The sequence below is a fragment of the Canis aureus genome, chromosome 1 (assembly GCF_053574225.1).
Source record: "Canis aureus isolate CA01 chromosome 1, VMU_Caureus_v.1.0, whole genome shotgun sequence".
Taxonomy (NCBI): Eukaryota; Metazoa; Chordata; class Mammalia; order Carnivora; family Canidae; genus Canis; species Canis aureus.
In genome coordinates, this window is record NC_135611.1 from 87547533 (window position 1) to 87562877 (window position 15345).

A 15345-nucleotide genomic window follows, 5' to 3' on the forward strand; every position below is an offset into this window, starting at 1 on the left:
CCCAACACAAATGGGTTTGGGTAAACTAGGAGGCATTTGCAATTAAATTCTTACTCTTGCCTTCTCTGTCTCTGCTCCATGGTACATGCTACCCAAAAGAAATGGCCAAACTTTCTTTTTCCCTTATTGTTGTACTTGATTTTCTATTTCTCATCTGTCATAGTTTAGAATGAGTCACAAGTCACTTTCCCTAACTCATTTCATTCCTTAAAAATAGTATCAAAATTTTTTTTCTAAACCATGAATGACAAAACACTGAAAAGAGAAACAGATTAATACTACCAAAGGGGTATTAGATTTGATTACCTAAGTTTTCAGATACAAAGATTCCACTTTTTGCTGTTGACCAAGCAAACTGACCAACATCACCCATAGTCAGGAACACCTTTCAGGCTATAGGTACCTGCAAAGTCAGAGATGGCTTGAAAATTAATAAACTAAGTCTCAGATTGCAGAGAAACGTGGTCTTGCTCCTCATTTATCAGTGAGAAAGTGCCGCACAGATGAAAAATGTCAGCGTGGAAAAGGCATCTGAATGAATGTTCATTCTGAAATGATGCTCCTTGTTTATCTGGATTTTACTGCTGATCCTTACATTTATTTTAGTGTCTTTTTCTCCGAAAATAATTATCTGGATTTACCCTTTTTAGAGAGCCTAGGATAAGAAGCAGAACCTGTAGTAGCAGAAAGCCTTAAAGATCTTAAGGTAGTCTATTGATAACTTCTGGGAAATTATCCACGGAGCAGACATCAATAGATTTTCACATTCTTTTTTTTTTTTTAAGATTTTATTTATTCATGAAAGACACACACAGAGAGGCAGAGACATTGGTAGAGGGAGAAGCAGGCTCCCTGCAGGGAGTCCTATGTGGCCCGACTTTCACATTCTTATGTGTCAGATTTGTGGAGAAACACTGAGGAATGGCCTGCTCTTGAGGACAGGAATAGATAATATATTTCAAATAAAAAATTTGATTATCAGGGTGCCTGGGTGGCTCGGTGGTTGAGCATCTATCTGCCTTTGGCTCAGGTTGTGATCCCAGAGTCCCAGGATCAAGTCCCGTATCGGGCTCCCTGCGGGGAGCCTGCTTCTCCCTCTGCCTATGTCTCTGCCTCTCTCTCTCTGTGTCTCTCATGAATAAATAAATAAAATATTTTTTAATCTGATTATCATCCTTGTTTAAAGGGAGCTTAATAAAGGTCCCTACATTTTCGATTAGCTGAGGTAAAGGCATAAATGGAAGACAAAGTAAAGATGAACAAGGAAAAATATGTTGCAGGGCTTCAAATTATATCACTATATCACAGATGTAACAAAAGTTTGATTCTCTCCAAGTACACCTCAAAATGACCAAAATCAGGAGGGAGTCACCAGAAAACTAGCCATTTTAGAAATCCAGACGTAGTCTCTTTTCTGTAGGGCCTATCACTCTGTGCCATGGTTACTAATGTTTTCTTCTGCTGCTTAAGATTTCCGTCTAAGGCTGAAGGATGTCACAGCCCTATCATTTGTCTCTATGAGATCTGCTGAAAGAAAGTAATTGATCTCAGTGGTTTGTATCCCAGTATGATTTAGACATAATTGGAATGTCAAGAGAGAAAGAAGGAAACAAATATCAAGCATGCTGACTCCAAGTGTCCATTTCAGTTTTCATTAATTTTATCTTATCTTGTCTCTTTTCCAGAATTTTCTATAAGAGGGCATGTCAAAACTTGATTCTGTTTTGTAACTTCCTCAGAAGGGAAGGAAAGACAGTTGGAAATACCTTGTACAGACAAAGGATACTGGGGGCTTTATTTACAAAAAGTGTTGTTTTTGTCAACTGTTTTCTAAGTTAACATTTATTGAGTGCCTATGCTCTGCATGGAACTTTTAGAGAATGAGCAAGACTTGCCCCTAGCAGAGATTCTATGAGGAAATTAAAACATAGGCATGAATACAGATAACTAGAAGGTCAGGTGTGCTGTGGTAAGTGTTTCAAGAGCCCAGAGGACAAAGTATCTGAGTGTGGTATTCCTCCTAAGAATATATTCAATGAAAAAGAAAAAAAAAAAAGAATATATTCAATGGAACAACTCTGTTAATTACCCACAAAATGGCAATATAGTGACTCTGTTGCTCCTGTTTTCCTTTTCCATCAAAAACTGGATCCAAACTGAGGGTCAGTTTCTTGAATGACCAAGAAAAAGCTAATATTTGGCCCTTTTATGTAACTCAACACAGAAAAAAAAGAATCAGTCTGCAGAGTATTGAAGGAAGTTAGTAAAAGAGATAATTTTATCAGATAGTGTGTATGTGTGTATACATATTATTACGTTGAATTTATATATACTCAAATTTATATATATTTTAATATATTATATTAATAATATATAAAATTATAATTAATATATCAATATAATATAAATGCATTATAGATAAGTTAGTATATATTTTATGTACTAATATTATATCAATTATATATTATACATTAATATATTTATATATTGAATTTAAATATTTCAGTTTAATAAAATCAATTTAAATGGCAAATTAATGAAATTATATATGATTATATATATATACTAATGCCTATAATTACTAAATTGCAATTTTTATATTGCAATTTTTCCCGTTGTAGAATATATTAAACATATTGCTATGTAGATACCTGTGTCGTTGTCTCCCAAGTCTCACAAGGCTAGAGTAGCTTCATTTATTTAGGAAACTTCATAATAATATACTGATGTCTTCCAGTTTGCTGCTTGATCCCTCCATGTTGTGTCAGCATGGAGAGAATGAAGCACTGATTTTAAAACAATTACCTAGCATTCATGGAAGAAAGTATGAGTGAGAGGAAAAGTTTTATTGATCTCAATTGGTTAGTCAGTTCTCCACATTGATTAAATTTGCTTTAGAATTGCTCAGCTCCAAGTTGGGAAAGTGTGGCCTTGAATATAAACAGCAAACATCAGAAAAATACACAGAGCCGCATAATCCATTATGACAAAGAAATCGTTTTTCGGAGTACCACTGCCCACGACTTTTAGACAGCCCATCAATGCCAAGTGAAGATTTCAAAGGATGGATTAACTATGTTCTCTGAGATTTGCTTAGCTAACTTCCTGGCCACTTGTTACACAGAAAACATTCAAAATAGGCATGTGGTTATCACACTGCAGCATGCCTGAGAATGTTAGGAGACAGCCTCCCCCTGAATATTCTTATTCAGTGCACCTGGGATAGGGTGCAGAAACTGCTTGAAACCAAAACCATAGGGATTCCGGGGCCTCTGGGGGGCTCAGTCAATTAAGCATCAGACTCGATTTGGGCTCTGTCGTGACCTCAAGATTTTGAGGTCAAGCCCTGCAGAAGGCTCCATACTCAGCAGGGAGTTGCTTGAGATTCTCTCTCCCTCTTTCTCTGCCCCTCCACCTGCTTGCTGGCTCTCTCCCTTTCTCTCTAAAAAGGTAGTAAATCTTTAAAAAGGAGTCCCGGTGATTCCAACCAGAGTAGTCCATGGTCCATGCCTTCAGAAACTCTTTCTAAATGTATATGAATGAACTGTCTTCATACTTCTCTGATGTTTTCAGAAAGAGCTTCCTCACTTTCTGTGCCTCATGTATATGCTCAGCACACCAGCCCTTGCATTGTTACCACAAGCACTTTGTACCTTCTGCCAAGTTTTGTCTCTGGAACCCAGTTGACTTGAAAAGTCTATTTAGCACGAATCATCTCATTTATTTCTTGATCACAGCTATTCTTGGTTCCAAACATCTGTTAGACTTGAAAATCCCTCCCTTGAAGGGAAGGAAAGCCACACCACAAAAATACTCATTTTGAAAGGACTGGTAGATTTCTCTGTTCATATTTTTATTTACATGGATTTCTTAAGGGCATTCAGTTCACTTCCTTATTTCTTTTGAAAATGATTTTCTGACTAGTTCAAAATGTATGACCAATTTCAAAAGAGAAAAGAAAAAGAGAATGAGAAATATAAAAGTGTTTAAAACCAAAATGGTGCTAGTTGTGAATGATGGCTCTCTCTGCTGTCGGAGACACCACTGACAATCATCAAGGCCACTAAGTTCCCCATTAGAAATTTTCAGCTCATTTTCCTTTGATTTCATAATTCCAGGGGACAACCATTTAAGATTCCTAAAGTCCCACTTACCTGGTAGCATTAATTTCACTTTCTTAGAGCTCTTGGGTCCCTCCCCATATGAAACCTCAGAAGTACAATATATAAAACAGACAAAATACATGTTTGCTCTGGTGAAGCCAGGGTGGAAGGCCTAGACCAGGGGTTCTTAAGTATTTGTCTTGAATCAAAATCACCTGGAGAGCTTATTAAAAATCAAAGAGCTGGGCTTCATATCAGTTTTTCTAATTCAGTCTGATTGGCCAGGTGATTTGCATTTCCAAGGAGTTCCCAGAAGATGCTGATGCTGTTGATCCAGGGACCATAACTTGAGAACCACTGGTCTAGAGCCCTCCTCTCTCTGCCTGGCTCTCACCCACTAAGGCAGCTCTGAGCAGCTTTGGAGCACCTCTTCAAATTCTAGGGGCTTCCTTGTGGAACCCAGTTGAAGACCATTAATCCACAGGTCAAGTCCATATTCCTTTGCTTGGTTAGACTCAAGACCTTTTCCATTCTGGCCCCAGCCTCTCTCTAAGACCATCTCAATGAACGTTCCATTCACCAGACAACCAAGCTAAATTGTCCTCCCCACTGCTGCCATATGCCTCTCTGCCTTAGCATGAAATGTACATGTACATTTCCTTCACTGCTTCTACAAGGTAGCTTTCTTTCATGAAAAGAAGTAGCAAGGGCTTTAAAATCCACAAATACATTTTTTTTCACAAATACATTTAAAATGTATCTGAGGGAGCCACAGATAATAAAATGCCCTGGTATTTAATCCCTCTACCTTAGAGGAGATGAATTTTGAATCATCCTGGCTGACATGAGAACCTGCAGCTTCTAGAAATAGAGTGGATTAACATCTCACCCAGGAGTATCATTAATAATAGATAATGTTTGCAATGTTCTTAATGGATTTACATTAGAGTCCCCACGCAATTCTCATTGTTGATTACGGACCACAGGATTCATAAAAACTAAATACAACAGTGGCCACCTGCTATAAAAGCTTCTTCCACCAGAGACACACTAAAGATGCATTAAAGTAGCATTCCAAGGTTAACTCACGTCTTTATTACTGTTGTCAAGAAAAGTCTCCCTCAACTTCAATAAAGCTTCTTCTTTAATTGTCCTAATTGCTGGGCAACTGTCCTAGAGTTGATCCACCTATTTGTTGCATTTTCTGGGTATATTCAATGCAAATTAAATATCCATACATAAGCAGTGACCCCTAAAGTAAGTAGTAAAAGATCGATTCCTTAAAATTCATGGAAGTCATAGTTCAGTGTCTTGGAGACAAACCTAGAATTTGGAGTTCGTCAGCCCTATGATATCCTTGGTATTCACCATTTAATAGTGTGTTTGAGATCTCATTATCTCTAGCGCAGGGATGACAAATAGATTTCATCTTGAGTGTCAACAACAATCAACTAGTCCTGGCATCCTAGAATATTGTGTTGAGAATGAGTCTGAGGGCACATTTGGGCTCAGGGGCAAGATTGCTGTGATGGATTAATAATGATGAAAAGAAGGAAATGTACAGTCAACATGCCATGTATGTCTACTTTTATTCTCGACGGAAGACAAAATGTTATAGATAACCCCATATATCACTATCCGGCAATCATCAAATAACACATTGAATTATGAAGCCAAAGGAAAAATAAGAAATTTATCTGCCTAAAAGATGTCTGGTAAATAATATTTCATCAACACTGTGAAGTACATCGGTCTAAACTGTCTGACAAATATGAGTCTCCCTACAGGCATAATATATAGTATATCAAAAACAAGAGGGTCTTTTTGGGGGATACTGTTTGAGGCTGGATTGTGGGACAGATTAACTGAGCAGTTGTCTACGGATAATTTATAAGAAAGAATAATTTTAAAACAGCAAGGAATTAATCCATCACTAATCCATCTAAAAATAAAATAAAATTATACTTGTTCCAACATCTCATAGAGTAGGATATGGACTTAGAAGGAATCTTTGACAAATTACTTTGGCAGAGAATTGAGATTTACCCCACCCTCTCCCTCACCCCACCCCCTACCCTGCACCTCTGACCCTCTTCCCAAAAGCATACTTGAAAAATTGAAATTAATATTTTTTAAAGCTTCTGCATGCAAGAACCTGACCTAAACACTATATGTCATAAGCTCTATGGGGTAGCTGTGATAATTGGCCACATCTAATAGATAAGGAAATTGAGGACAGAGAGATTAAGAAGTTTGCTCAACATCTCACTACTAGGGAATGGTCTGTCCAGGCACATTGGGGTTGGAAGCTAACTAAGCTTCTAGCAGCTACACTGCTGCAATGCCTCTAGGAACTTGAGACTCAATAACTGCAGGAGATTTGCTTGCCCCAGGGCTGAGTTACTCTTAACAACAGCTTTCAGCTTTCTCCTTTCTCTCACATGCTGGTTAACTTCTCTGAATAAATGTTGGACCAACCTTTAAGACATGTCAGTTAAAGAGGTGCCTGTGTTTTTACCTGCCCAAGAAGCTCATACATCTAAGTCCAGCTCTGATTTTCTCTTTAATAGAGGGCCCAAAACAATAAAAATCCAACTATTTCTCTTGCCTGTGTACATGCAATAGTCGTTGATGGGATTTCACTTGGAATGAGCACAGAAGATGTGTTTTTCCCTTTAATTTTGGCAGCAGAGAAGCTACCTAACCATGTGGTAGTCCCTGTATTCATTGGCAACACATAACAATTTTTACTCTTGGGCATATTCATAATCAAGAGAAGGAAGGGAGAGAAATTAGAGACACAGCCAAAACTGCTGAGGATTTTTCACCTAAATGTCCTGCTAGTTTCTGCCCAAAGTAAAGAGCTTGGCAACCCTGTTTACCTCAAGATCATTGCTATCCAGTAGAACTTTCCATGGTGATGGAAATGTTCTCTATCTGTCCAGTCAGATAGTCACTGAGCACTTGAACTATGGCTAGTATGACTGAGGATTTGAATTTTAAATGTACTTAGCTGTAATTAATTTAAATTCAAATTGCCACATGTGGCTAACAGCTACCATATTGGATAACATAGCTGTAGTATTTCTGTAACTGAGCTCCACCAAATGGGGGAACCCCTTGAGAGTCTGACAGATTTTCAATGTTATTTGACATTGTTCTCTTCGTTTTTTAATTACATTCTTTCATCCAACTAACATTACGTGTTCAGCCATTCAACAAGTCTTTTTTTAAAGATTTATTTAGTTAGTTAGTTTGGAGAGAGAGCACATGAGGTGGGGGAGGGGCAGAGGGGGAGAGAATCTCAAGCAGACTCCCCACTAAGCATGGAGCCCGATATGGGGCTCAATCTCACAACCCTGAGTTCATGAACTGAGCCAAAATCGAGAGTCAAATGCTTAACTGACTGACCCACCCAGGTGCCCCTCAACAAATATTTTTTAGAAACCTACTATGTTCTAGGCACTGTTCTAGGTACTGACAAAAACACACCTGTCAACAAAATAGACAAAAATGTTTGTGGTTACAGAACTTACGTTATTTTAGCAGGGTTAGAGAGTAAATAGTAATTTAACATAATAAACACCTTGTATAATGCTTTAGAAAGTGATATGCTATGGGAAAAAAGAAGGGTAAGGGGAATCAAGGTAAGGGTATAGTGGAAAAGCTTCTGTCTTCAGCACCTTGATGAAGACTGAGAAAAGAGAATACTTAAGTAAACTGTGTTGTCCATGCATCCGAGGAATTAGTCTAGTTAGGATTTTCTTAGGTTAATCTGTCTTTATGAAATGTCATACATAAAATGCCTCGCACAACAATCTCACTGCACCACCCTCCTCCTGATTCCTTTTGTATGTGTATTGGGATCTTCTGTTTTACCATATCTAGCTCAAGATTCTAGAGTGGATTTTAAAAATTGAAAACAATAAAATAAAATAAAGAGAAACTGAACCAATATGATAAATGCTCCCCATGAGGATGCTTCCTTCCCAGTTACAGGCAGCTTCTCCAAGATCATTTTCATTACCTCCCATTACTAGATAGAACCCTCAGGAAAAGTCCAGGTGAACCACTTTTCTAGGCTACATATTCAGATGAGATGAGAGATATTATTTTCACAGCTCTCAGCTGACAGAAGCCATTTGTATCTGGAGTTTATCCTCAGTAAAAAGTCATGCAAAGTTAGTCCCTATCCATTGCATTCCTTCTGTTGGTCACTTTCCCGTGTCTCATTCACATCTTCCCCAATTTTTGTGTGTTTTTTTTTTAAGATTTTATTTATTCATTTGAGACAAAGACAGAGAGCATGAGTGAGGGGAAGACGCAGAGGGAGAGGAAGAAGTAGACTCCTCCCTGAGCCAGGAGCCCAACATGGGGCTGGATCCCAGGATCCAGCAATCCTGAGCCCAGCTGAAGGCAGATGCTTAACCAACTGAGCCACCCAGGTGCCCCATTTTTTTTTAAAGATTTCATTTATTTTTTGACAGAGATAGAGAGCACAAGTATGGGAAGTGACAGGGAGAGGGAGAAGCAGACTCGCCACTGAGCAGGGAGCCTGATGTGGGGCTCAATCCTAGGACCCTGGGATCATGACTCAAGCTGAAAGCAGATACTTAGCCAACTGAGCCACCCCAGCGCCCCCTTCTCCAACTTTCTATCCAACTAGTGCTTTCTACAAACCATCAGCATCAGTCAGTTCATTACATGTGAGTTTAAAATGAAACATCACTCAACCTAAGAGTTGTTCTAAGGGCTTCTAATTGTCAAACGAAATATTTGTTTGCCTTTTAATTAATTAAAAGGAACATTGGGCATCTGAGAATCTGGGGAGTCACTCTGGGGAAATAGTGGATCCTTGACATTACATTAGTCTCGGGCTTCTCACACATAAGATACAGAACAGCCTGTCTCCAGGATAGGACAGAGAAGTCTCCACTTGTATCCAGTCACTAAACAACAAATGACTAACTTCACATAACCACAGTAAGTTGAGGTTAGTATATAGTTCATTATCAAAGATTCTTCCTTCCTGATTGTCTTGTCCTCTAAGTTTGGCTCTGGTGCTTTCAGGTATATAATCGTTAGCAAATTAGTTTCCCTCTGCAGGCTCCAGACTCTGCATCTGCAAAATGGTTGCTCCTAAACTGTGTCATTATGTTATTCCCAAAGCTCAAATCCCACAGCTGAATTTTCAGATTAGCAGTGTACAGACTCCAGAAATATCAAAAGTTGAGTTGTCATCTTACTGGTGAGGAGAAGCTATTTCAGGGTTTTAAGAGGTAATAGAATCCTATTTACTTTGTAGAAAGACCATTCAATCAACTGTGTGGAATGGATTAGAGGGGGGATAGAGACGACAAACCCAATTAATAGTCTGTTGGTACCATCTGAGTAAGATACGAGAAGGGCCCAAACAAAGGTAGATCATGAATGATATAAACTGGGGCCATCTGGGTGGCTCCATCTGTTAAGCATCCAACTCTTGATTCTGGCTCAGGTTATGATCCCAGGGTCATGAGATCAAGCCCCTCATCAGGCTCATTGCTGGACTTGGAGCCTGCTTAAGATTCTCTCTATCCTTCTCCCTCTTCTCCTCCCCCCTTTCTCTCTCTCTCTCTCTCTCAAAAAAAAAAAAAAAAGAATAACATAAACTGGAACAATACTTCAGTAAGTCAAAATTTCTCTCTGGTTTTGGCAGTTGCTTTGTGGTTTTTCTTCTTCAAACAGACTTCAAAGTGTGGTGAGGGCATCAAGAAAATGCCCCCATTGCTCTTGGTGGTGACTCAAAGTGGGCATTAAGGTTGGCCCAAGCATGCACACATTTTAATGAAGATGTCCTTTGCATACTGCATTTAACAGGGAAAAGTACGATGATGGCATCCATGGAAAAAAGGCTTCGGCCAGGTGCCCAAGGCCAAAAAGAAATACCTGGTACATAGTACACACTAAATAAATGTAGACAGGCTGCTGATTCAAGAATATTTGAATCAGAAAATATTTACAGGTACAACACTTCAGATCAGCGATAACATTTTGAAAATACTTCTGAGTGCTTAGACTATCATTTTTAAAGAAAATGGTGATTCTCATCATCAGCTATTAAAAGAAAAAATGCTGAGTAAGACAGCTGAGGCAGTTTAATTAAACTGTGGAAAAGATCAGTGCTTTATCCCATCTCATCTGAACAGAATCACGTGATGAATTTGCTGGTCTCCAAGATGACCACCATCAATATATTCCCTCTCTGCAATTTCCTACTTTCCTTCCACCAAGAGTGGAGTCTATTCCCTCCCTCTTCTTGAATCTGGGCTGCTCTTAGTGACTTGTTGGGTTCATTGAATGTAAGGAAATGACATTCTGGGACTTCTGAGGTTAAATCAGAAGTCTTGAAGTTTTTGCCTGGGCCTCTTCAAACTCTCTCTTCGAGTCTTCAATTTGAGAGAAGCCAGCTGCCATGTAAGAAGTCCATCCACGGTGCAACTAGTATTGTTTGTTGAATAAGTAAATAAATAGGTGTGCAGATGTTTGCAAAGCTCCAGCAATAATTAAGCCTCCTAAATTTGCTATGTTCTCTACTTCCCAAATGTAAGAAAGAACTGGTGATCTCTGATCTCTCTGAAGAGACAGAGTTCTTTCTCCAGCTTGGATTGGGAGTGGCCTTATACTGTTGGGCTCTCCAAGGATGCAGAGCACTGTTGGTCTCAGAAAGGAGCTCTGTATTGCACACAAAGGCCCCAGCCATTGGACGTGCTACTTAACAAGAAGAAATATCAGTGAGCAAAGAACAGTGTGGGACTATGTTTTAATAACACAAATACTTGCATAGGTATTGGGCCCTATACAAAGATTAACTCATTAAATATTCAAAAGTCTATGAGATAGGCACTCCTATAATTCTCATTTTACATATATGAAAAACATGACATGGAAAAACTAAACAACTTGCACAAGATCATATAGCTAACAAATGATAGCTTCACTCTAGACAGCCTAACCTGGTGACTGTGATGCTTATTTATTCACTGTATTGTCCTACCTCTCCAGGAAGAATTGTGACTCCAGAGTCATGGCATTTGGGAGGAAGGGGTAACTTTTACTAACCAAAAATAAGGAGGAAGAGAAGGAGGAGAGGAAGGAAATGGAGGAGGTAGGGAGGGGAAGGCGGAGAAAGGAGAGGAGGAGGTGAAGAAAAGAAAAATCCCATTGTTTGTGACAATAGGCAAGATATTTAATCTTTCTGTGTCCTAAGGTTACATGTAGTAATTTGCTTTGGCATGAAGCAAATGACAAAATTTCGTTTTTCTTTAGAGCATTAGAGGTTCTCTGGGAAATGATGTCTTTTAAGTACCAAATTGCAGTATTATTAATGATCTTTATATAAGTAAAATTCTCTCATACTGTATCTGAATAAATTAACTGAGAGCGTCTGTGGAGGGCAGGAAAAGGGCTTCACTCCTTGATGAAAGCCATTAACCTAAGTCTAGCTCTTTGTGTCCCATTGAATTCTAAATACATTTTCTAATTTTTAAATCTAGGAACAAAACTCTGCTATTGCAGGTAATTGAAGTCATTCTGAGAAAAGTGTGCACACATGTATTGTATTGCCAGCCTTTGAACAGAATGTGAATAGCCAAGTATGGGAAGTTCCGTTGGTTACTCCAATCACTGGATGAACATTGACCTATTTCAGATACTTCTGTGACTCATCCAAAAAGCTCCAGATCACAAGTTCAGCATTTAAATGGAAACACAAATGCCATAGTATGGAGATTTTCTTCACTTCAATGACTACCCTTCCTAAATCAAGAAACATTCTAATTTGAGGCATACCAAAAATAGCACTGGTACATATGGAGTCTCAAAATTAACAGTTACTATAAATAGGCACCACTTTGTCAAAGACCCAATTCTAAGACTAAAATTTTATATAATACTATGACCATGTTTTGATGTCAAGAAATTTTCAATCACTGTTCTAGTGCCATAAAAAGAAATCTAAAATGGGCTGATTCTATTTTTTGCTGATGATTAAATATCACGGTCATTCCAGTGTTGTGCAGGAAAAAAAAGTGGGAAGAGCTAGGGAAGCCATAATATCAAGAGAGCAGGCTTCCCGATATCCTACAGAATATGGCCACAAAGAGAAGGTCTTTAGAGAAGACAGAGGAAGTCTTTGTGCCAAATAGAAAACATCTCATTCAGCATAGCAAGCACTTGTGAGAAATCAGAAGCAGATAAAATCTTCAGCACACTAAGTGCACTTTGCCATTGTCCTCATTTTTCCCCCTATCTTCTCCAAACTCGTCTGATTTCCTTCAGATGGTCTATCAAAAAAGGAAAAGCAATTTCCCAAAACAAATATACTTAAATTTCTACTTCCAATGCAGATGATTAGGAAACTAAAAAAACATATTTATAGGTTTCAAACAGGAAAAGCAGCCCTACAGATGGAAGGCTGAATTCAGCAGACTCAGCTCAAGCCTAAGATCATCAACCTATGTGACTTTGTACAAATCATTTGGTCTTGTTGGGCTACAGTCTCCTCCTCTGCAAAATGGAGCTAATACCTGCTTCCCTCTCAGATTGCTATGAAAACCAATTTATATGGTCTCTGTAACCCATTGTGTGTCCTAAACCATGACGTGCTCTGAACACATCAAATGTTATACAGGATCTTCTGTTAAAAGTTATTGAACTTTCTGCAAAAAGCATGGGACCTAATAACTGTTATTTCTTTGCCAAAAGGGGGGAGATTTGCAAGTGCTTGTGAGCCCTTTAAAGCCAAAGAAGCATCAAAAATGTGACTTTCCTCTTGATGCAGTCAAGATGGAAAAAGAACTAAATGCAGAATAACAGTTATTTAATGTTTAATGAGTATAACTTAATGCTTTGGAAAGACCAAATCATCTTTGTGCCACGTAAAACCATTTTGCTCCATCAGTGATGGGCACCTCACACTTTGCAAAACACCAGTCTAGAGAATCCTTGTACTTCTAGACATAGAATTCCAGGTTCTTTCTGCTAAATGACTTAACCAAAGGCACAACTTCATTCAGTTGCAAAATTGAGCTAAAAATATAAGATCTTTAGTGTCTTTCAGTGCTCCTCACCAATAAAGCTCACAATCAACTAAGTTGTGCATGATTTCTCAATTTTTACAAAGTGATAGACTACATACAAATAACAAATCCCTCAGTTAATGACCTCAGGGAACTGGGATTTCACTGCAGATGGTTAGCAATGGAAAACAAATTTTGAGTTGTTATCAAAATTAAACACCTGCAGATGAGTGATTGAATCAACCAAGTGGCTAATCAGGAGAATCTCTTCTTGTGTTGTTAATCATGTACAACATTTATGTATTGAATATACATTTATGTATACTCAATATTGCAGAACTCTAGATCCATCCACATGGGTTGCCTGTCAAATAGATACATGCCCAGGTATGAGTGCTCATGTATTAACCCTTTAAGAAATTTGGCAACGCAGACATGATCATGTCACCCTCCAGTGGCTTCATTACCTGTGGGATAAAATCCAGAATCTCTAACACTATCTTAAAAGTCCCCCCTCCACCATGGTCTTATCCTCATCCCTTTTGCCACACCATCTTGTTCCAATATTTCTTTTGCTCTTCATGTTCTAACCATACTGACCTTCTTTTATTTCCTCAAAACTAGGCTTATTCATGCTGTTTCACCTGCCAAGAAGGCTCTTAGTTAGCCCCACCATCTCCCTGATCATGCTAATGCTCATTTATTCTTCAAGTCTCAGATTAAACAGCACGTCCTCAAAGGAGTCTTCCTTGTACCCCCAAATTAGATTATATTCAACTGTCACAAATTCTCTATTTCTTTACTACTGTCAATCACAGTTGAATTGCTGGTTCCTGTCTTTCTACTCCAGTGTGTAAGCTCATTGAAGGTTGGGAGTGTATGTCTCTCATCTATCCCTCTAGCTCTGGCATGTACAACAGAGTCTGGTACTAAATAGACATCACTAGGCAATTGTTGAATGAATGAATGAATACATGAATGGTTTCAGATTGGTCTACACCTAAGGCAACAGAGTCCTCCAGAATAATTTAGTAATCTTGAGAATATCTGGCAGTATTTTTCAGCTTCATCTAGACCATTCTCTTTTTCTAAATGTTCATGATATAAAGGTTCCGGGGCAGGGGGTGGGGTGGAGAAAGTGTAAGCCAATCCTCCATAGAGCTGAGTGACATGCCAGGATCCTTGGTATAATTCTGTCATGAGGAATGCACCCTCCTCAAAGCTTAAGGCACCATAATGTTCAGCCTAGTGGGCTCAGATGATCCTCACACAATCTTGGGGAAAAGAAGGCCACTGATAAGAAGATATCCTCAAGCCTTCCATCTGGCTTTTTTTTTTTTTTTTAAGCAACAAAAATTAGTCTACTTTCACATTAAAGCAAATGTTATTTTTTTAAGATTTTACTTACTTACTCATTCATGAGGGACACAGAGAGAGGCAGAGACATATGCGGAGGGAGAAGCAGGCTCCACGCAGGGAGCCCGATGTGGGACTCAATCCTAGGATCCCAGGATCACGACCTGAGATGAAGGTAGAAACTCAACCACTAAGCCACCCAAGTTGCCCCTGAAGCAAACATTATAATTTGCTTCTCAAGTAGCCACAATGATGAAGAGAGGCCATGGTATAGGGTTCTTGGTGTAATAAGAGGCAGTGGTGCAGTGGAAAGAGTATTGGACAAGGAATCAGAAGACATAGATTCTGGTTCTGGCTCTGCCACTTATTTGCTGAGGACCTTAAGCATCCATCTCTTTTCAGCTAAAATACCCTTCCCTTTTAAATTCTATGGACCTTTGGCCTTCAGGGTTCCCATGAGCACCAAATGAGATAATTATATTTTACTATTGTATATAGGAGTTTCTAGTTCTTCAATTACAGAAAAAAAAATTATAAAACTGTAAAATGCTAGGCAAAGTATGATAATTTTGTCACTGGTCCTTGGAAGCAGTTTCATCTTCCTGATTTTGGACAGAATCTATAACAGTAAAGTGATTTTTCATTCCCTGCCATCTGATGGCTGGTAAAGATAGCCCTGTTCACACCAGGCTAGTTAGGGAGGGCAGAGTTAGAAGTTACAGCTGGTTCATCTTCGATAAGCATCAGGGTAGTGATTGGGTATAACGTACCTCCCTTGCTTTTCCTTGTTCTTCTATAGCATGAAAACTGTCTTTTAATGAAGCAGT

General features: G+C 38.7%; 1 protein-coding gene and 1 long non-coding RNA gene across 16 annotated transcripts in view; one reads left to right on the forward strand and one right to left on the reverse strand.

Annotated features, from left to right (window-relative positions):
- Positions 1-15345, forward strand: part of TRPM3 (transient receptor potential cation channel subfamily M member 3) — a 500214-nt gene that overhangs the window by 323086 nt on the left and 161783 nt on the right. The window lies entirely within an intron of this gene.
- Positions 1-15345, reverse strand: part of LOC144319287 (uncharacterized) — a 130085-nt gene that overhangs the window by 107126 nt on the left and 7614 nt on the right. The window lies entirely within an intron of this gene.